The 21,561-nt window shown below is 40.2% G+C and overlaps 1 long non-coding RNA gene across 2 annotated transcripts in view; it reads left to right on the forward strand.

Moving 5' to 3' along the window:
- Window positions 1–21,561, forward strand: part of LOC138817928 (uncharacterized) — a 139,604-nt gene that overhangs the window by 96,781 nt on the left and 21,262 nt on the right. The gene's annotated exons all lie outside the window — the stretch shown is intronic.

Below are 21,561 nucleotides of genomic sequence, written 5' to 3' on the forward strand. Positions count from 1 at the left end.
AGCACTTTATTGGAAATTAGTAGAGAAAATGAATATCCTGTCTTTTTCCTGATTTTAGAGGAAATATATATATATATATATATATATATATACATTCAGATATATAAGTATATATACATATAGATATATAGGTATATCTATATGTATATATGTTTGTAAAATGTGTTTGTTAATGGAAGACTTTATGTACTCTTGTTGTAAGGTACTCTCAATTATTGGGATTCAGAGATGCCACAATTTAGAAGGTCGAATTTGGAGTATTTATTAAAAAGCCAGTGACTGCATGGTGGACTCCTGTCTGAAAGACCAGAAGCCCAAAACAGAGCTAGCACATAGTTTCTAAAGACAAGGACGTGTACTTCAGGTGAAGAACAAATCTTAACAATCTAATAAAAGTGTCATACATAAAACAAAACAAGCTAAATGAGGATATTATTCCTAATAATAGTGGTTATACAAAGGCAAAGTGAATATACTTATTCTTAATAAAATGGTTATACATAGGCAAAATAGGTGGGGATAGTTAACTCTAACAAAGTGATAATATATAGGTTAAATGATTAGGTGGGGATACTTAATTTTAATAAAGTGATGATTCATAGGGAAAATAAAGGACAATCAGGACCCCAATTACCTAGATGAAGTGGTAGTTTCCTGGAGCCCATGACAGTTATGACAGTCCAAAGAGTGTCCTCTATAACCTCTAGCGTTTGGAAAGTCCCCATCTATAATTAATAGCAAGATGCCAAGATGTCAGTCAAGTTACTTAGATTCATATCCATATTTCACTCACACCAAAAAACCAGTTAACTAAAGAAGAGATTCACCTTAGATGTGAATAATAATAAAACAAAATGGGTTTTATTATTATTTTTTATTTATTTTGGATTTTGTCAGTACTGGTAAGTCCAGGATTGTTTGTTGAATTGGTGTTCCTCTATTAAGTGAATACATGTTGACCCCCATAATTTCTTCTTCATGGAACATTCATTGCATTTTTTATACGAGGTGATAATATTTTAGTCTCTTCTTACTGATTTTGACCTGCAATTGATTTCGTTATAAGTATAGTTACTCCTTAATTCCTGATGAGTTTGTTTGTAAGGTCTTTTTTCATCCATCCTCTCTGAATTTGTTCATATCTTGGATGATGAGGTATGGGTAGTATAGATGAGGAGAAGTGGCAATGAAGGGATGGAAATATATTTCAAAGAAAGGATTGTTAGGATGTGATTCAGATATGATAGCTTCAGTTTAAAAATAAACAAAATAGAGACTAAAGAAGAGAGAAATCAAATATTAAATGGATTAAATGATTGGTGAAGTTAAATGGCCTTATTATAAATTACAATTTGGAAAAACCAGAGTTGAACAATTGAGTCAATAAATAAAACACAGAAATTTTGATGTTTTGGTTCTGGCAATATTGCCCTCTGTGTGTATTATAAACTTCAATTGAAACTTTAGGTGGAGGAAAGGACCTCTGAGATTTTGCTGCTGGCTGGTGCTATGTGTCTATTCTTTGATTCAGCAGGGAGTCCCAAGCCTGTTTGGCAGAAACCAGCTTCATTCTCATTCAAATGATTCCATTTCTTCGATTTATTTGAGCTGTTTTTCTCATAGACACAGATTTCCTAGAGCGCCCTAGTGATAAAGATTCACAGCCCTCTGGTCTTTCCTCTCAGGCAGGTATTCCCAAGCCTGCAGACCTTGGATAGTGTTTTCTCAATCTGCAACTGTACCTTTTTTCCTTTGTTAAATAATATGTGACATAGTGAATCTCTTTTCAACAAGATGTGACTTTTTCTTATCTTTTGGTGTGCTCTATCTACTTCGGGCTTCTGTAGGTTGGCTAAATTCTTTGTTTTATATAATCTGTACTTCAGTGACAGGATTCATTCTATAGTTGGGCTTCAATGAGTGTATTTCCTCTGGTGGAGAGGAAGTGTTGTGGCTCTTTTGAAACTACGTTCTATTGCTAAGATGTACATGTGGATAAAGTTCCACAGGATAAAAATGAAGTTTGGGAAATTTTAAACCTGTTATTTTTGTGCAGGTAAACTGAAGTTTGGAAAAATCTTGGAAGCTGTTATTTTTGTTAACCATTAGATTCAGGTTGTTAGAGACCTGCCCTGTAATGCTGCCTCTCTTGGCAATGATTTCTCCAGGCCACTTTTGCTGAGAGGAGAGTGCAGCAAGTTTGTTTGTCATCCTCCTAGAAGGAAGGGTCTTTTAGGCAGATAGCATATAGTTTGTGTGTTGTCCTTTTGGAATACATTAAAACTGCAAAGGACAATTTATATTAAGTTTCTTTTAATGGCAATTTGTAGCTTGATAGGCTCCAATCTCAAGCTTAACAATCAGCTTGAAACTAGAGGGGCCAAATACCAGAATTATTGTATTAGATAGAGGTCTCAGGAAAGGTAATAGTCAAGGCAACCCAAACCAGGTATCTCTCCTGAGACCCATGTTGAGGATCTTACTGTCTAAGTTGATATGTGTTGTGGGGATTATTCTAGATGTTAGTTTGAACAAGATTTGTTCTGACATCCCTTTGACATGCCCTTTGCCTATATCCACATATCTGTAATTGAGAATTTTTAAAAATGAAATCATAGCTGCTAGGAAGTCAGTTTGTTACTGTAGATCTATAAACATTTGGACTAAGAAATTAGCTACAAATTATTGTTGACTAGATCACATGAAAAATGTCTTCTATTTCTTAATCTAGGCTTCATGGTATTTCAAGTTGTTAGCACCGTATATGGAAAGGAATATCTCAGGTTTTTTTTTTTTTTTTTTTTTTTTTTTTTTTGTGGAGCCTTATTAATAGCTGGTGACAGAAAGACAAGGAATTCTATGCCTCCATCAGAAAGAATGACATTGCCCCATTTGTTAGGAAATGGAAAGGCTTGGAAAAAATTATATTAAGTGAAGTAAGCCAGGCCCAAAGAAACATAGGTCCCATGGTTTCCCTTATTTGCAATATTTAATATATGTGTGAGTGAAACAGAAAAGATTAGATAATGTGATGTTAGGTAAATGAACCCTATGATATATATTCAAATTTTCTTTCTTTCATGCGATTGTTTCTAACGCATTTATAAGATTATTGCTTTGTTGCTTTGTATGTCCCTCCCCCAGAGTATAACCCCTGCTTTTACTGTATTTGATGTCGGTATAATTTGTGGAGGGGAAGGGGAAAAACAAATCGTTTAAATATTGATACAGGTAGACCCATTGCAACAAGGAGATTTGCAAGTCGTTATGTCGAAAACAAGCTTTACAACTTTGGTGAGAGGGGTGGGAATGGGGAGGATTGGGGGGGGGGATGGGAAGGAATAGGAACGGGAAACCAAGGAGGAGGCTATAATGCTTGATAAGAAATGTACTCATTATCTTTCCCATGTAATTGTAACCCCTCTGTACAGTGTTTTCACAATAAAAATATATTACATACAAAAAAAAAAAAAAAAAAAAGAAAGGCAAGGGTACAAATTCCCATCTTGTTGGGGCATCAGCATCAGGTACTATGCTTATAAATATTTTTCTCGACCTTTAGTTAATTTTGAAATTACAAGCACAAGTGATTTCACTTGGAGTATCACTTCTTACCTGAGCAGTTATTTCTTTCAAGTGGCTCTGTGTTGGCCTTTGATAAACTTTGTTCCCTTGATAAACTTTGTCCCATGATAAACTTTGATCTTTCTTGTTGCTGAGAAAGTATCCAGAAAGTGATTTTGTTCAGTGCTGTGATGAGATATCTCAGTTCATGTAATATTCTACATTTCAGTCAGAATACTAACAGGCCAGGAAGGAGGGAATCTGTCAATAAAACTGGCCAAATTGCAGCAACAGTATGATAAATAGAAATGACTCCCAAACAGGGATTACCTTGAACCCATTAAGTTTGAAAAGCTATCACTGCAATAGGGACTCATGGACAAAAGCTTGATTGGTGTGGTATAATTAATTTAAGGGTACCTGCTTGGTGTCCTATCTTTGTCAGCTTTGTATCCTAAAATGGGTTCATATAGAGGAACTAAAATATAAAGACAGCAACAATTAACAATATTTTTGGTTTTGTTTTGTGGGCGCTGTCCCTCAGCTCTTCAACTCAACGCTAGCGCTCTATCACTTGAACCATAGCGCCCCTTCTGGCCTTTTTTTCTTTTTTCTTTTGTGGTGCTGAGGAATCGAACCCAGGGCCTCGAGCATGCAAGGCAAGTGCTATACCACGGAGCCACCTTCCCAGCCCCATAACAACAGTTTTTACATATTTAGTTGTATGATGATCAATAAAAGATCCTGAGATAGATGTCACTTGATTGAATATTGACTTAGGATACAGTTTTTCAAGTAGTCAAAAGATTGATATCACTCAATAGTACACAAGAAATTACTTTGATAATATTTTCTAAGTCACTTTGGAATATTTGTAAGAACTCATTTGCTTCATAATAATATGACCTAAGTAAGACCCGTGGACAATTATTTGAATTATAGCCAATCTAATCACATGTAATTATTTTGTAAGTTCTATCTATCTATTTACCTATATTTGAAAACATACTCTCCTACCCTTTATTATCTCCTTGAACTTTCTGAGGTTTGTCTTAATTCTTTTAGTAACCTTACTCTTTCGTGATTTTTTTCTTTTTTCTTTTTGTCAGTCATGGTGCCTGAACTCTGGGCCTGGGCACTGTCCCTCAGCTCTTCAGCTCCAGGGTCACACTCTACCACTTGAGCACAGTGCCACTTCCCAGGATTTTTTTCTTATACAAAATCATGAAACCTTTTCCAAAAATTTTCTCCATCATATGTCTTCATCTCCTCTTCACGATCTTTTTCTTTCTTTAGTTTGTATTCTTAAAACTTTATACTTTGTAAAGCTGGTATTTTAAAACTTTTGAACTCAGATGACAGTTTTTTTGTTTTTGTTTTGTTTTATTTTTTGTCGGTCGTGGGGCTTGAACTCTGGGCCTAAGTGCTGTCCCTCAGCTCTTCAGCTCAAAGCGAGCACTATACCACTTGAGCTACAGTGACACTTCCGGTTTTCTGGCGGTTTATTGGTGATAAGAGTTTCAGAAACTTTTGTACTCAGGATGGATTTGAACTGTGATACTCAGATCTCAGCCTCCTGAGTAGCTAGTATTACAGGCATGAGCCACTGGCTCCTGGATCAGATGACAGTTTTAGAGAAAATAAAATAACCCTATATCTAGAATGAAAAGCAATATTACTGGTATGTTTATTGTAAAAGTTAGAAAACATATTTATCAAAATCCATAAACTATCACTAACCAAATCTCAAAACTTTGTTTGATACTTGAACTTAAAATTGTCCCCTATTTTCCCCTTGGTTTGGCCAGACTTATGTTTTGTTGTTGTTGTTTTGAGTTGTTTGGCTTGAATACAGGGGCAGGGGGCTGTCTCTGAGCTCTTTTGCTCAAGGCAGCACTCTACCACTTTGAGCCACAGAACCACTTCTGGTTTTCTGGTGGTTAATTGGAAATAAGAGTTATGGGGACTTTCTAGCCCAGGCTAGCTTCGAACTGTGATCTTCAGATCTCAGTCTCCTGAATAATTAGGATAATAGGTGTGAGCAACCAGTGCCCAGAGTTAGTTTTAAAAGGTCAGTATTTTTATTAGACCTGATTGAGATATGGTGTCCAACCTTTAAATTGATAATGACCTTTATGATAAGGCCATTTCATATTAAAATATAAGTGTGCATAGTAAGTGTGGGTCTAACTGCATTAAGCATGCATAAATGTTGAGCTCCAAATTGGAGCTGTCCATAACAACTAGTCAATTGCTTTCTATAATTCTGGTGGCAAAGAAAGCCTTTTTCACAGTTACTGCCTGATTGACCAGTGTACAAGAATGATACATGTAAATATTAGTTGAGAGTATTATTAGATAGACCTTTTGGTCATCAAAAGATGATTACTATTTTTTTTTTAAATTTAGGCCTGAGCATGGAAGATAAAGGACTATTCTTTAGAGAAAGGGTTCTTTGGAATTAGGGAGAATTAGCTTGTTGAATACCCAAGATATGACTGATTTGCCTGTGCTTTAACTTTTGTCAATCCATGGAACCACAAAGTCTGTCCACAGTTAGAGCAATAGAACATGATTAATTTCTCAGAAAGATGGATACATGGCCTCTGTGGACACTTAACCATGAAGAAAATATCTCTAGGGAAAGATTATGATCATTTTCTGATTTTTTTTAATGACAGAGAGTATGTGGTACACTGAAATAGGATTCTTTTCTTCATTCAGACATTGTTTCCTCGGGTAGAAAGGGAAGTATACTCTGGTTTAGGCCTTGGTCTTTCAGAAGAGAATGAAGGAGGCGGGGGTAACACAATTCAAAAGAACATGTGCACATTACCTGAGTAACTGTAACTCCTCTGTACATCATATTTACAATAACATGTATTCACTTACTTACTTACTTACTTGTTTACTTATTTATTTATTAGTCAGCTTGAACTAGGGTTGGGTGCTGTCCCTGTACTTTTCACATCAAGGCAAGTGCGCTACCCCTGAGTCACAGCACCATTTCCGGTTTTCTAGTGGTTTATTGGATATAAGAGTCTCACGAACTTTTCTGCCCAGGCTGGCATTGAACCTCGAGCCTCAGATCTCAGCCTCCCAAGTAGCTAGGATTACAGGAGTAAGCTACAGGCTTCTGGCTAACAACATTTTAAAAAAGGAGTTTTTGAAGGAGACGGGGATGTTGGTTCCTTATGTGTTCATTAAACCACTGCATTCAAGGTGTCTGAGCTTTTGCCCCAACAATGAAATTAACAGTGTTCTGGTTTAGAAGAAGAAGGAGGAAGGAAGAGGCGGGAGGAGAAGGGAGGAGGAGGAGCGGGAAGAGGAGCGGGAAGAGGAGGGTGAGGAGGACGACATACACAATATTATTTTCAGGCAAGAAAGTCCCACTAGTGGTTTGTTTTTTTCCTCCAGGGGATATGTGGCCAACCTTAAGTATAAAAGATTTTTATTTTATGCTCTGGAAATCTTTGTTTCAAGGGGCCCCATAGGTAGCCATCAGGAAACATGGGAGAGCACACATGTTATCCCCTACCATGTCAATTCACAACTTAAAAAAAAAACTTTTACCTAACAGGTTTTTCTCTCCCTCAAAATTGTTTCTTGTGGGTCATAGCTAGAAGTAGTTCACCAAGAAATATCTTCTTAAGGTATACTATGCCTAACCCATTTTTGTATTCCCTTTTCTTTGATTCCTGGCCACTGTGGTATGAATTGCTTTACTATATCATTCTTTTCCATAGATGTTAAATGAAAATTGGAAGCCAATATAATTTGTTTCTTAAGTGGTTTTATGATGCGTTTTGTAACAGTGAATAGAGAAGTAGTTAATGAAGGAAGTTGGTGTCCAAAATATAGTTGTTGTGTTGTTGTAGTGATTCTTGATGATGTAGTTGAGAAGTCTTTGGAATTGTTTTACAGAAAGTATTTTGAATAGTTTTGAGATGTTGGCTAGAGATGCACTAAAATAATGTCCCCAGAGATTAATGGGCAAATCTGTTGGGATTGAAGGAAATCAGCCTACAGACAGAAATATGGACACGGTTCAGATGGAAGAAGGATTGTATTGGAAATTGCTCTAGAAGACTATCTTCAGCTGTATTTTTCTGGTTGTACCTGCCCAAACACTTAGAGGCCACTGTATTCATAGTCTAGGGAAATTTGGATACTACAAAAGTCTGTTAAAGGCTTTGGTGTTAATTTTAACAATGATAAAACAAATGAAATTTTCGTAAATTTGGAAGTGTGTATGAAATACAGTTTGTGATATGAAATGGCCAAGAGATATTGGAAACCAAGGATAGCACATTGCAGTTAATGTAGTTAACTCACAGGCTCATATGTTTCAATCTTTGATACCCAGAAATTTATTCCCCTGAACTAAATGCGTCTAGTAATAATGGAAACAAATTTGTAATTTTTAAATGTTTTTACGAAAAAATTAAAATTTAACATACCATTTATGTATTAATCATCTTGCTCTGGGTTACCCTTATTTTGTAATGTGCAAGCCAGGCAGGCATTATTATCTACGGTTTAATTCCTTGTTGTGCTATATGTTCTTTTATTGCAAAGATCAGTAAAATAAGGATTTTTTTCTGGGAGTTTTAAAGACAATCCTGAAGTCGTTCACATGGAGCATTGTGTGTGGGATGAGGTGAAGGGGAGGATTAGAGTAGGGGCAGAGAAAGTATGAGAAAGAGAGGAGAGAGAAGAGAAGAGAGAAAAAAAGAAAAATTATCTTCTTAAAACTTACAGAATTGGGGCTGGGAAGGTGGCTCAGTGGTAGAGCGCTTGCCTTACATGCATGAGGCCCTGAGTTCGATTCCTCAGCACCACATAAGCAGGAAAAAAAAGCCAAAAGTGGCACTGTGGCTCACAAGTAGTAGAGCGCTAGCCTTGAGCTGAAGAACTGAGGGGCAGCGCCCAGAACAGAGTTCAGGCACCATGACCAGACCCAAAAAACAAAAAAAAAAAAAAAAAACTTACAGAATTTAACCCTAAGATATGTATTCAAATGTTTTTTCTTTCATGTGATTGTTTCAAACACATTTATAAGATTATTTCTTTGTTGCTTTGTATGTCCCTCCTCCACAGTATAACCCCTGCTTCCACTGTATTTGATGTCGGTATAATTTGTGGAGGGGAAGGGGAAAAACAAATCATTTAAATAGGGATACAGGTGGACTCCTAGCAACAATGAGATGTACAAGTCGTTATGTCGAAAAATGAACTTTACAATTTTGGTGCAGGTGGGCGGCGGAGCGGGGAGGATTGGGGGCGAGGGGAGGATGGGAAGGGATGGGAAGGGGAAACAAAGGAGGAGGCTACAACGCTTGATAAGAAATGTACTCATTATTTTGCCCATGTAATTGTAACCCCTATGTACAGTATTTTCACAATAAAAAAACTTACAGAATTAAAGCATAATAGATTGCTATTGAGATAAAATTACAGTGTGACCATATTCAGTTATCTGTTCCTGATTCTGGAATTCTTCCTGGATTCTTCTTTTTTCCACTTGAAAAGTATGGGTCTTCTCTTAGTTATTCTAGTGTTTGCAAGTAGCTTTAAGCCTGTGCCTAGTCTTGACTCACTGTTGTCTCTATGAGCTTTTTTGCTCAACACAAGTGCCCTACCACTTCTACTACTTGAAACCACATTGCACTTCCAGATTTTTGATGGTTACAGTCTTTCTACTCTGGGCTGACTGTGAACTATAATCTTCAGATCTAAGATTCTTGGAATGCCAGCTAGGTTTACAAACATGAGCCATCATCACCTTGCTTCTTCATGATGTCTTTCTTTAGAAGCATTCTTCTTATGGAGAAAACTAAACTTTTTCAGAATGTCAAGAATTTTCTTTTATGCCAACATAAGATTTTGAGTTTTTAAAATTTTCACAAGATAGTCTTAACTTTCTTCTTTCTATTTTTATTAAGCACAGTAAAGTATACCCTACTGGAAACTTGTCATTCATACTTCCTAGAATCATTGTAAGGAAAACTTAAGAACAGATAAAATCAGAAGGGTTATAAGTGAAGGTGAAAATGAGATAAGTCAGAGAATGTAGAAATTGTTCAGGGCAACATTTGTGAATTCAGTAATGGCCAAAAGACCATTCCAGTGAGAACCTCACAAAATCCACTAGATTTTGGAATGAAGCATTTATGAATACCCTTCAAGGCTCAGCGTGTGAAAAGAACAGAAAAATTGTATCAGCCCATAAGAGGTTGTGGTAGATAATTAGCACAAGCTGGGCCCTGGTAAATGATGTCTGTCATTCTATGAGGCCTTGAGATGGAGACTGGAGGAACAGAACTCAAAGCAGGCCTGTTCAGAAAAATGCATAAGAATCTATCTCCAATAATCTAAAAACTAAGGAAGAACAAAAAAGGAACTTGACTGGTGGTATAGTTTGTGTTTTTAGTTCTAGCTCAAAAAGCAATAAGAGAATTTGGGAGCTTCAAGTATACCTTGGAAGTGATAAGAGAGAGAGATGGGAGAAGGGAAGAGAGAGAAGATAGAAGATGTAGGAAAGAGTAGAGAGAAGAGAAGACAGAGGTAGAAGAGAGAAGAGATGAGAGAACAGAAGGAAAGAATAATAAGAAAATAATAAGAGGAAGAAAATGGCCTTCACAAAGCACATAAAAATGCAACAATAATTATTATTGGGAAAATAAATTGGGGGTGATATATGTATTACTTTTTTATTTTAATTTAATATGACATTTTTAGTGGAGGAAAAGAATGAATGAAAAATAGGAAAAGGTTGATACAGGCTAATTATTGTAGGCATAAAATGAAACATGGTTGCAACAGGAGAAAAAATAGTGGCGAATGATGAAACAGAAACTGTTCATCAGTGTGCTTTTTCAGGAAGAGTATAAGGAAGTTGAAGTGATTTCTTGATGATTGTTTCAAGTGAAAATACAGAAGAAAATTTGTGTGCTGAAAGAATTGGAATTGTAGGAATATTTAGGAATGTACCTGTTATGGAAACTTAGTTTATGAGCAGAGATTCAGCTAAATAGCAAACTCTGTGGTCCAGACTGATAGCAGTTTAATTTTATGGTTCCTATGCTCATTGATAAAGCTTCTTAGTCAGAGAAAAGGTACAGATATGGCTGCAGGAGGCTTCCATGAGTTGAGACCAACAACAAAGTTCAGGAGTGAGGGTCAACTGAAGAAGGGTCCAGGAGTGTGGGGATTGGGTGAAGTGAGGTGGAAGTGGCAGGGGCCTTGGTCTATAAGATTATACCCTGTGCTGAAAAACATGTGCAACACTCATCTCTGATTAACCAGCAAAACCTAAAAAGCTGAAATTGGAGGTACTTGCATAGTTCATGAACCACAAGAATCATAACAATAAATATGTTAGTAGAAGTGGAGGCCTGTATTTATTACATTCCAATTTTAATTTAATATAGATGTTGGCGGAGCGAAACATGATTTAAGAACTTAATAAAGACCAGGACCGACCAAAAAAAAAAGAAAAAGAAAAAGAAAAAAGAAAAGAAAAGAGTTCCAGCCAGGCACTGGTGGTTCCTACTACTGGTGGTAGTCCTGGCTACTCAGGAGGCTGAGATCTGAAGATTGCTGTTCAAAGCCAGCCTGGGCAAGGAAAGCGTGTCAGGCTCAAGTGGTAGAGTGTTTGGCTTGAGCTGACAAGCTGAAGGACAACTCCCAGGCTCAGAGTTCAAGCCCCACAAGTGACAAAAAAGGAGGAGGATTTCAGGAGAGCAGAGCTGAACTATGAAGTCCAGGCTGGTAATGAGCTAAATAATAATACTGGCCAAAGACAAGGAATGGATAGCTAAGAACAGGTAGATATTGTAAGGTATATCTACTGCATCTTTATTGAGTTCACATACTATAATTTGCATGAAGTTTGAAAGACATAAGCTTCTTGAATGAGGCTTTCTACTTTCAATAGGAAAAGAAATAAACTTTGTGTCTTTTCACTTCTGGTAAAAAGTGGAGTGTATCAGAGGTCAATCCATTTTGTGAGCCAAATGCCTTTCAAAGAAGTGAGGAAATTAAGCTATTTTTAAATGTGTCTAATCTTATAGAACCATATGGAACTAAAGCTGCACATATGGAAAACTAGATACACAAAACAATGGTTCTTTCCAATGAGAAATATTTTTGTAATTATTTTTTATACATGATTATGTGGATAAGAATGTTAGTTCCTATTGCTTCTGTAACAGACCACCAGAAAGTTACTGGTTCAAAACCACAAAAAAGGCAGCAACGTATCTTCACAAAAAATTATGAGTATAATGCATATTGATCAATGACAACTATTTCATTGTTCTCCCTTATGTTTCCCTACCCATCCATACTCTCAGGTGACATAGTTCAGTCTTTTACTTACTTCACATCGAATATAAGCCTCTATTTGTTTACACTTCTTCCCTGTTCCTCCACAGCCAAATCATTTGTCAGCTTCCTGATAAAAGGCTTCTGATAACTTACACTCTTGTATCTATTTATCTAGATTTGCACTCAGTGCTGAATTCCACATTAGGATTCTGCTTTTTCTTTGGCTCAAATTGTAGCTATGGAAATGTTTCTGAGACTGGTGTGAATTTAAAATGAAGATATACTTGTTTTATGATTTTATCATGTGTTTAATGAATAATTTTATGATTGGTTTTGAATGTCAAAAATGTGTTTCAAGCTGAGTGCTAATGAGTTGTGCCTGTAATCCTAGCCTGGGCAATAAAGTCTCCAAGACTTTATCTCATTAACTACCAGATAACCTGAAGTAAAGTTGAAAGGGTCAAACTAGTAAAGCGCTAGACTTAATCAAAAGAGCTTAGGGACAGCAGCCAAGCCCTGAGTTCAAGCTCCAAGATGGACAAAAAGAAAAGAGAGAGAGATGTGAGATGTGTTTCAAGTTGGGTGCTGGGGGCTCATGACTCTAATCCTAGCTACATAAAATACTCATGCTGAGATCTGAGGATTGCAGTTAGCAGCCAGCCTAGCCTTAAGCAAAAGAAACTCGGGGGGTGGAATTAGCTGCTAAGTTCAAGCACACACATACACAAACGCGTGTGGCACGCACACAGCACACACATGCACACACACACACACACACACACACACACACACACACACACACACAAACACACACCACAAATTTCATCAAATGAAATTATATGATCTGATCTATACTTAGTTGAAAAAATGTAGTGTAGCTGGAGAGTTAAAATAACAGCATTTTTAGATAAATTTTAATTTAATGGGAGGTATGGTATTAGATTTAGTATTTATTTATTTATTTATTGAAGCAGAGTTTCTCTACATAGCCCAGGCTGGCCTTTTACTCATCTCCTTCCTTTATCAGCCCCCAATTAATGAGATTACCATACCTGGCTAACACTTAAGTTTTAGATTTGTAGTTCTGGTGTTGTAAGGGATATAGTAGTTTTATTTTAAAAACAAAATATATTTAGGTACCAGTCAAATTTAATTGATAGGTATTATGCTTGCAAGGAATTATTTTTTGGTTACTGTTAACCAAACTATTGATGTAGATAGGTGGTCAGCAGAAGATTTAAACTACTCTCTGTCATTCTCTCTGTCTCTCTTCTCTTTGTCTCTCTCTCTCATCTCACTCATATTTCATGATAGTTGTTTACTTTACAAAATCTAGACAAAATTTCTCTTCTCCTATCCATGATGGAAAAATTTTAAAAACACTAAAAATTATTGTTCATTTTTAAAACTTTTTTCAATCATGAGACATTAAGCCCCAGTGTTGGGCTTAAACTCAAGGCTTGGGCATTGTCCTTGACCTTCTTTAGCTCAAGGCTAGTGCTCTACCACATAAGCCACAGCTCCATTTCCAGCTCTTGGGGGTTTAGTTTATTGGAGATAAGAGTCTCATGAACTTTCCTGCCCAGGCTTCCTTGCAACTGAAATTCTCAGATCTTAGCCTCCTGAGTAGGTGGGTCATAAGCATAAGCTACAAGTGCATGGAAACATTTTTAAATAATCTTTAAGTAGTGTACAAAGGAGCTGCTATTCAACAAAGATGTTGAATACAATGCATCTTGATCAGTATTACCCCTGTCATCATTCTCCCCATCCTTCCCAATGCCATCCCTTCTGTTTTCTTAATTTTGTATATGCTTTGAATTTTATGACTGAATTCTCCCCCTTGATGGAAATTTTACAGTAGAATTGGATTTGGTATATTAAGAATTGAGAAATTTTAATAAAGAATATATGATGAAAAACTCACTATACTCTTTCTTAGAAACAATTATGGTACCAAAAATGTAAAAAGTTACAACTTTCTAAATCTTCAGTTTTGTTAGTAGACTTTGCTCTTTTCCCAGCCTTTAAACAGTTGAAGGAAAGAAACTTCTATTTAGTATTTAAAACTGCATGACTTTTATATCCCAGCTGTAGAAAGGTGGCTCCTTAGCATTTCTTGAATATTTTTTTAACATGGTCAATGAAGATACATCGATTACACTTTCTCTGGAATGTGACTACTATTTCTTCTTTTAGCCTTACTTACAAAACCTGTAAGATTGAGTTATTTTTACTTTCATGATGGACAGGAAATTTTGAGAAAATACCTGTTGGGGTTTTCTTAGACATGCTTCATCCATTAGTCATGTTTGAAGCAGGGTGACAAGCCTTCATCCTACAAATTAAAGATGTGGAGAGAGGAGGTAGCAGTGGGATCATGATCTGATTGAAGAACCTTACTGACAGCCTCTTTCTTTCTTGTGATACTGAGAAGTGAGCTATTGGCTGCTCAGGACCCTTTCAAAAGTGGAGTTTGTTCTTCATTTTATTCTTTTGTAAAAAAAAAAAAGGTAGTTTCTCATCAGGAAGAGGTTAGAAGTTTAATAAAAGCCAAATATTTACTGTGTGCCAAAAAATATTGTGCCATTATGCCAGCTAGCATACTGGATGGAGATGTCAGAAAACATAACTAAGTACAGACCTGCAATCCCAGATTCGTATGAGTTGGAAATAGAAGAATTGTGATTTGGGGCTATTCTGGCCATAAAAATTTAGTGAGATTCTTTCTCATTAACAAGCCAAATATGGTACACAATATGGTACACCAAGAACAAGCCAAATATGGTACACATCTTAACCCAGCCATTCAGGATTGCAATTTCATGTCACCTGGGTGAAGGCATGGGACCTTATCTGAAAGTTTAAAGAAAAAAGCACTGAGTTCTGGCTCAAGTGTTAGACTGCCTGCCTGGCAGGCACAAGTCTTTGAATTAAAACATAACCAATACAAGAGAGTGAGCCATACAAAAAAACAAACCAAGTTTGATTTAAAGTAATAAGATGGCATAGTAAGTCTCCAAAGCATTTTAGCAAAGCCCATATGATCAATGAATAATTACAATTACTCTAAAACCTCCCCATTACACAGTCTCTCTTAATCTACAATATCCAAGAGCCAAACAAGTAAAATTGCCCATAGGAAACATTCTTTGTCCCAAAAGCAGACAAAACATTTTCTAGCATTTTGAAGAGTGACTATATAATCACATATTAAGTATATACAATAGGCCAGATTTCATTTTCTGGGTTAGAAAATAAAACATATCTATGCCAAAAGACTGTAGAAATAAACAATGCATACCTTGAGTTAATGTGAATACTTTGTATACATTACATTTTTAATATTCTTTAAATTAATGATGGGCAGTGTAATTGGGAAAGTAAATTGGGACATAGTTTTCATGTTTTTATCACTTTAAAAATGGTAAATACTCTCAAATTTAATTCAGATTTCTTTAGTTTGCATTGGTGTTTGCTTAATTTGTGTAATCAAGGTCTTAAACAAGTGATTGTGAAAAGGAAAGCAATTTATAATCTATATATGAACATTTCTCTCAGTATAGTGATGAAGTTCTTTTAAGGAAGAATTGGCTGTCTCTACATTTGTTTACATATGTGCTATTTCCGTCAGAAAAGAAGTTTAAAGGACTGGGAGAGGGTAATCCACTAACAAGATAGAAACTGTATAGATTTCTTGGTATAAGTCAATACCTAGATTAATCTAAATCTTGCATTTGTTTGGTAACACTTGAAAATCTTTTTGTTTTTTGAAAGTTGGCTTTAATATTTAGCTTGAATTGGTGTTGAATTCACAATCCTCCTGACAAGATGTGGTTTCATTAAAATTTTGATCAAGAGAGTAAAAATGTAATTCAAAGGTAGATATATATAATATATATATATAGATAGATAGATAGATAGATTATATATATATATATATAATCATATATAAAAGCATATATGTATGCCATACATAAGCAACTAGTTTCATTATAGAAGTATGCAAGTTCTGAAGATTCAGAGCAGTAAGAACTCACAGGGCTGGTGGGAAAGTAAATGGTATAGGCACTTGGAAAAACATTTGGAATTGTATTAATATAGGCATATCCTATGATTCAGGTAATTTATTTTCAGGTTTATACCTGACAGAAATGTGTATGCTTCTGTACCAAGAGAAATACACAAGAATATCTCTCCAAAGCAAAGATAATGCACAAAATGCTTGTCAATAATAGGCCCGTACAATAGAATATGGTACAGTAATGTGCACAAGTGAACTACAACCAAATGGATGAGGTCTGATAAACATGTTGCATGGAATAAGCCAGATAAGCAAAAACATCCTATGTGTTTCCATTTATGTAATTTTTAATGAGACAAAACTAAAATACACTGCTTTAAAGTGTGTGCTTAAGACATTGGGTGCTGGTGGCTTGAGACTGTAATTCCAGCTACTCAGGAAGCTGAGATTTTAGGATTGATGTTCAAAGCTATCCTGTGTAAGAAAGTCGATGAGACTCTTACCTCAATTAACAACCAAAATTTCAGAAGTAATCTGTGGCTCAAGTGACAGAACACCAGCCTTGTATGATAAGAGGTAAGGAATAGTGCTTAGGGCCCGTGTTAAAGTCCCAGTATTGGCAAAAAATGCAAATATGTATGTATAAGTGACAAAAGTAGAAAAGAAAATGAGAAAATGTTGTCATAATAGTTAGGTGAATAATCATTTTTGTCAAGGGGCATAGCCTACATTTTTAAAAATTAGGCATGAAATGTCTTTTACTTATAAGAAATGTTTTACTTTGTAGTGACTACATGGGAAATTTTCTTTATAATATATGCTTGAGCTAAACTTTTTCATTGTGTGTATGTTCCTATATGTGAGCTATAGGTTATATTTACAGAGAAGATAGTGGGACAAAACCATATGGTGACCTAGGACAAGACACTTGTCCTCAACATTTAACTTGGTATATAGCTTAAATAAGTAAACTGTTAAGTGTAGCTAACTACAGTTAATAAATAAGTGTTCAACTGTTAAGTTAAATAAACTGCTCATAGCTTAAATAATACATTCACAGGGCTGTAGTGATCAAATATTTTGAAGGCCTACTTAACTGTAGAAACTTTTCAGTTCCTTGGAGAGTTCATATTTGTATAAGACATTCATTGTTATCAGAAGGCTTTGACTTAAAACTCTGCCTTGAGGGAAGCGCTTTTGAAAGCCAAACATTTTGTAAAGGAACCATGCTTTATAAGTATGCATCACAGAAATAGGACAGTTGTTTATGCCTAGTGAAAATAAAAGAAATTCAGAGCCCTGTCCAAGCCAACTCCTCTGGACTGGACCAGGCAGCCTCACAGAGCTCTGTCCAAGCCAGTGCCAACAGTACTAGACTGCACCAGCCTCACAGAGCCCTGTCCAAGCCAGTGCCACTTGGACCGTCCTGGGCCAGGATCACCCAGCCCTGTCCAAACCAGTATCACCTGGACCTTACCGGGCCAGACTCACTGAGCTCTGTCCAAGCCATCATTGCCTGGACCGGTACGGGCCAGGCTCACAGAGCCCTGTCCAAGCCAGGGTCACCTGGACCAGCCCCGGGACAGCTTCTTGAGCCCTGTCCAAGCCAGCGCCACCTGGACCGATGTGGGCCAGCCTCAAAAAGCCCTGTCCAAGCCAGCTCCTCCTAGACTGGCCCAGGCCAAACTCACAGAGTCTTGTCCAAGCCAGCTGCTCTTGGAACCAAACGGGCCAGCCTCATAGAGCTCTGTCCAAGCCAGCGCCACCTGGTCCAGCCTGCAACAGACTCAAGGAGCCCGGTCCAAGCCAGCAACACCTGGAGTGGCTCAGGCCAGGCTCACAGAGCCCTGTCCAATCCAGCTCCTCCATGACTGGCCTGTGCCAGACTCACAGAGCCCTGTCCAAGCCAGCGCCACCTGGACCAGACCGGGCCAGGCTCACAGATCCCTATCAAAGCCAGCTCCTCCTAGCCTGGCCCGGTCCAGGCTCACAGAGCCTTGTCCAAGACAGCTCCTCCTGGACCAGACCAGACCAGCCTCACAGAGCCTTGTCCAAGCCAGCACCACGTGCACTGGCCTGTGCCAGGCTCACAGAGCCTTGTCCAAGCCAGCTCCTCAATGACTGGACTGGTCCAGCCTCACAGAGCCTTGTCCAAGGCAGCTCTTCCCAGACTGGCCCTGTAAAGCCTCACAGAGCTTTGTCCAAGCCAGCACAGCCTGAACCGGTCCGGGGACGGCTCACAAAGTCCTGTCCAAGCCAGCACTGCCTGGACTGGACCAGGCCAGGCTCACAGAGTCCTGTCCAAGCCAGCACCACCTGGAATGGACCGAGCCAGCCTCACAGAGCCCTGTCCAAGCAAGTGCCAACTGGACCAGACTGCACCAGCCTCAAAGAGCCCTGTCCAAGCCAGCGCTACATGGACTGGCCTGTGCCAGGTTCACAGATCCCTGTCCAAGCCAGCGCTGCCTGGACTGACCAGAGCCAGGCTCACAGAGCCCTGTCCAAGCCAGGGCCGCCTGGACCAGCCTCAGGACAGCCTTTCGAACCCTGTCCAAGACTGCACCACCTGGACTGGTGGGGGCCAGCCTCAATGAGCCCTGTCCAAGCCAGCTCCTCCTAGACTGCATTGGGCCAGCCTCACAGAGTCTTGTCCAAGCCAGCTGCTCTTATACCCGAAGGGGCCAGCTTCCCAGAGCCTGTACAAGCCAGTGCCACCTGGACGAGGCTGCACCACACTCACAGAGCCCTGTCCAAGCCAACGCCTCCTAAACTGACACAGGACAGGCTCACAGAGCCCTGTCCAAGCTAGCTCCTATTCAACTAGCTTGTACAGGATCACAGAGCCCTGTCCAAGCCAGCACTGCCTGGACTGGACTGGGCCTACCTCACAGAGCCCTGTCCAAGCCATCTCCTCCTGGACCGGACCAGGCCAGCCTCACAGAGCACTGTCCAAGCCAGGGTCAACAGGACCATACTGGGCCAGACTCACTGAGCCCTGTCCAAGCCAGCACTGCATGGACCAATGCGGGCCAGGCTCACAGAGCCCTGTCCAAGCCAGCTCCAACTGAAGCAGCCCAGGCCAGGCTCATAGAGTCCTGCCCAATCCAGCACTGCCTGGACAGGCCCAATCAGCCTCACAGATCCCTGTCCAAGCCAGATTCTCCTAGACTGGAATGGACCAACCTCACAGAGACTTGTTTAAGCCAGCTGCTCCTAGACCTGACCGGGCCATCCTAACAGGGCCCTGTCCACGGCAGCCCCAACTGGACTGGCCAGGGCCAGCTTCACAGAGCCCTGTCCAAGCCAGCTCTGCCTGAAGTGGCCAAGGACAGGCTCACAAAGCCCTGTCCAAGCCAGCTCCTACTGGACCGGCCTGCACCAGCCTCACAGAGCCAGCGCTAACTGGACCGACGCAGGCCAGGCTCACAGAGCCCTGTCCATGTCAGTACTGCCTGGACTGGCGCGGGACAGTCAATGTCCTGTCCAAGCCAGCCACACCTGCACCAGCCTGGGCCAGCCTCACAGAGCCCTGTCCAAGCCAGCTCCTCCTAGACTGGCCGGGGCCAACCTCACAGAGTCTTGTCCAAGCCAGCTGCTCCTTGACCGGCCTGAGACAGGCTCACAGAGCCCTGTCAAAGCCAGGGTCAACTAGACTAGACTGCACCAGCCTCACAGAGCCCTGTCCAAGCCCGCACTGCCTGGACCAGACTGGGGACAGCCTTTCAATCCCTGTCCCAGCCAGAGCCTCCTGGACAGATGGGGGCCAGCCTCAAAGATCCCTGTCCAAGCCAGCTCCTCCTAGACTGGGCTGGGCCAGCCTCACAGAGCCCTGTCCACGCCAGCTCTTCCTGGACCAGCCCGTGGCCAGATGCAAAAGCCCTGTCCAAGCCAGCACCACTTGGACCAGCACAGGCCAGGTACACAGAATCCTGTCCAAGACAGCAGCACCTGGGCTGGCGTGGGCCAAGCTAACAGAGTACTGTCCAAGCCAGTGCCACATGGATTGGCCCGGGCCACCATCACAGAGCCCTGTGCAAGCCAGCTCCTGCTAGACTGGAACGGACCAACCTCACAGAGACTTGTCTAAGCCAGCTCCTCCTGGACCAGACCGGACCAGTCTAACAGGGCCCTGTCTAAGGCAGCCCCATATGGACTGGCCTGGACCAGGCTCACAGAGTCTTGTACAAGCCAGGGCCACCTGGACCAGCCTGGGCCAGCTAAGAGAGCCCTGTCCAAGGCAGCTCCTCCTAGACCAGACCTGGCCAGCCTCACAGAGCCTGAGCCAAACCAGCGCCACCAGGACTAGCCTGCACTAGCCTCGCAGAACCATGTCCAAGACAGCGCTGCCTGGACCGGCCCCAGCCAGGTTCACAGAGCCCTGTCCGTGCCAGGGCTGCCTGGACAGGACTGGGCCAGCCTCATGAGCCCTGTCCAAGCCAGTGGCACCTGGACCGGTGTGGGCCAGACTCACAGAACCCTGTCCAAGCCAGCACCCCCGGTCTGGCTTGAGCCAGGCTAACAGAGCCCTGTCCAAGCCAGCTCCTCTTCGACTGGCCTGTGCCAGGCTCACAGGGCCCTGTCCAAGAAAGCGCCACCTGGACCAGACCAGGCCAACCTCACAGAGCCCTGTCCAAGCAAGCTCCTCCTTGAACAGCCCGGGGTCAGCTTCACAAGCCCTGTCCAATCCAGTGGCACTTGGACCGGCACAGGCCAGGTTCACAGATTCTTGTCCAAGACAGCACCGCCTGTTCCAGTCCGGGCCAGGCTATGAGTCCTGTCCAAGGCAGCACCACCTGAACAACTTGATCCATAGCTCCATTTCCATGCTTCTGGTGATTAATTGGCGATAAGAATCTTACAGGCTCCCCTTCTATTAATGATTTTAAATCATATTACTATCTCAGCAATCTAAATCGCTTGTATTACAGGAGTAATTTACTGGAAACCAACCAAGAATAAATTTTAAGGGTGAATTTTGCGTCATTAGAGTTAGATCCAACACATGCTCTAGTTCCAATGGCCCACTCTATCGTATCTTCAAATAAAGACAGGTCATGACCACGTAGTGCATACAGAGAAAATTTTCCTACTTTCACCTCAAGTTGAAGACCTGGAAAAATCCAAATGTTCACAATGTCATACTCTGCCTCTAACTTACTTTTCTCATGCAAAAATTTCTTGATCTCCCACAGGATTGTAAAATTGGATATTCAGCAGAAAGGGTGTAGCTAAAAGAGTTATACCATCTTACATTGAAGTACATCCTAGAGAAAATCTGATTGTGTTTAATTTCAGATTCATAATTTGAAAATAGCAGAGATCTCTAATGAATTGTCATGTAAGAAATTCTAGGGAGGGCTGGAAATGTGGCTCAGTGGTAAAGTACTTGCCTTGCATGCCTGAGGCCCTGGGTTGGATTCCTCAACACCACATATGCAAAAAGAAAAAAGCCGGAAGTAGCTCTGTGGCTCAAGTGGTAGAGTGTTAGCCTTGAACTGAAGAGCTGAGGGACAGCGCCAAGGCCCAGAGTTCAGGGTCCACAACCGGAAAGAAAGAAAGAAAGAAAGAAAGAAAGAAAGAAAGAAAGAAAGAAAGAAAGCAAGAAAGAAAGAAAGAAAGAAAGGAAGGAAGGAAGGAAGGAA

The sequence above is a fragment of the Dipodomys merriami genome, unplaced genomic scaffold (genome assembly GCF_024711535.1).
Source record: "Dipodomys merriami isolate MVZ:Mamm:240054 unplaced genomic scaffold, mDipMer1.0.p SCAF_708, whole genome shotgun sequence".
Lineage (NCBI taxonomy): Eukaryota > Metazoa > Chordata > Mammalia > Rodentia > Heteromyidae > Dipodomys > Dipodomys merriami.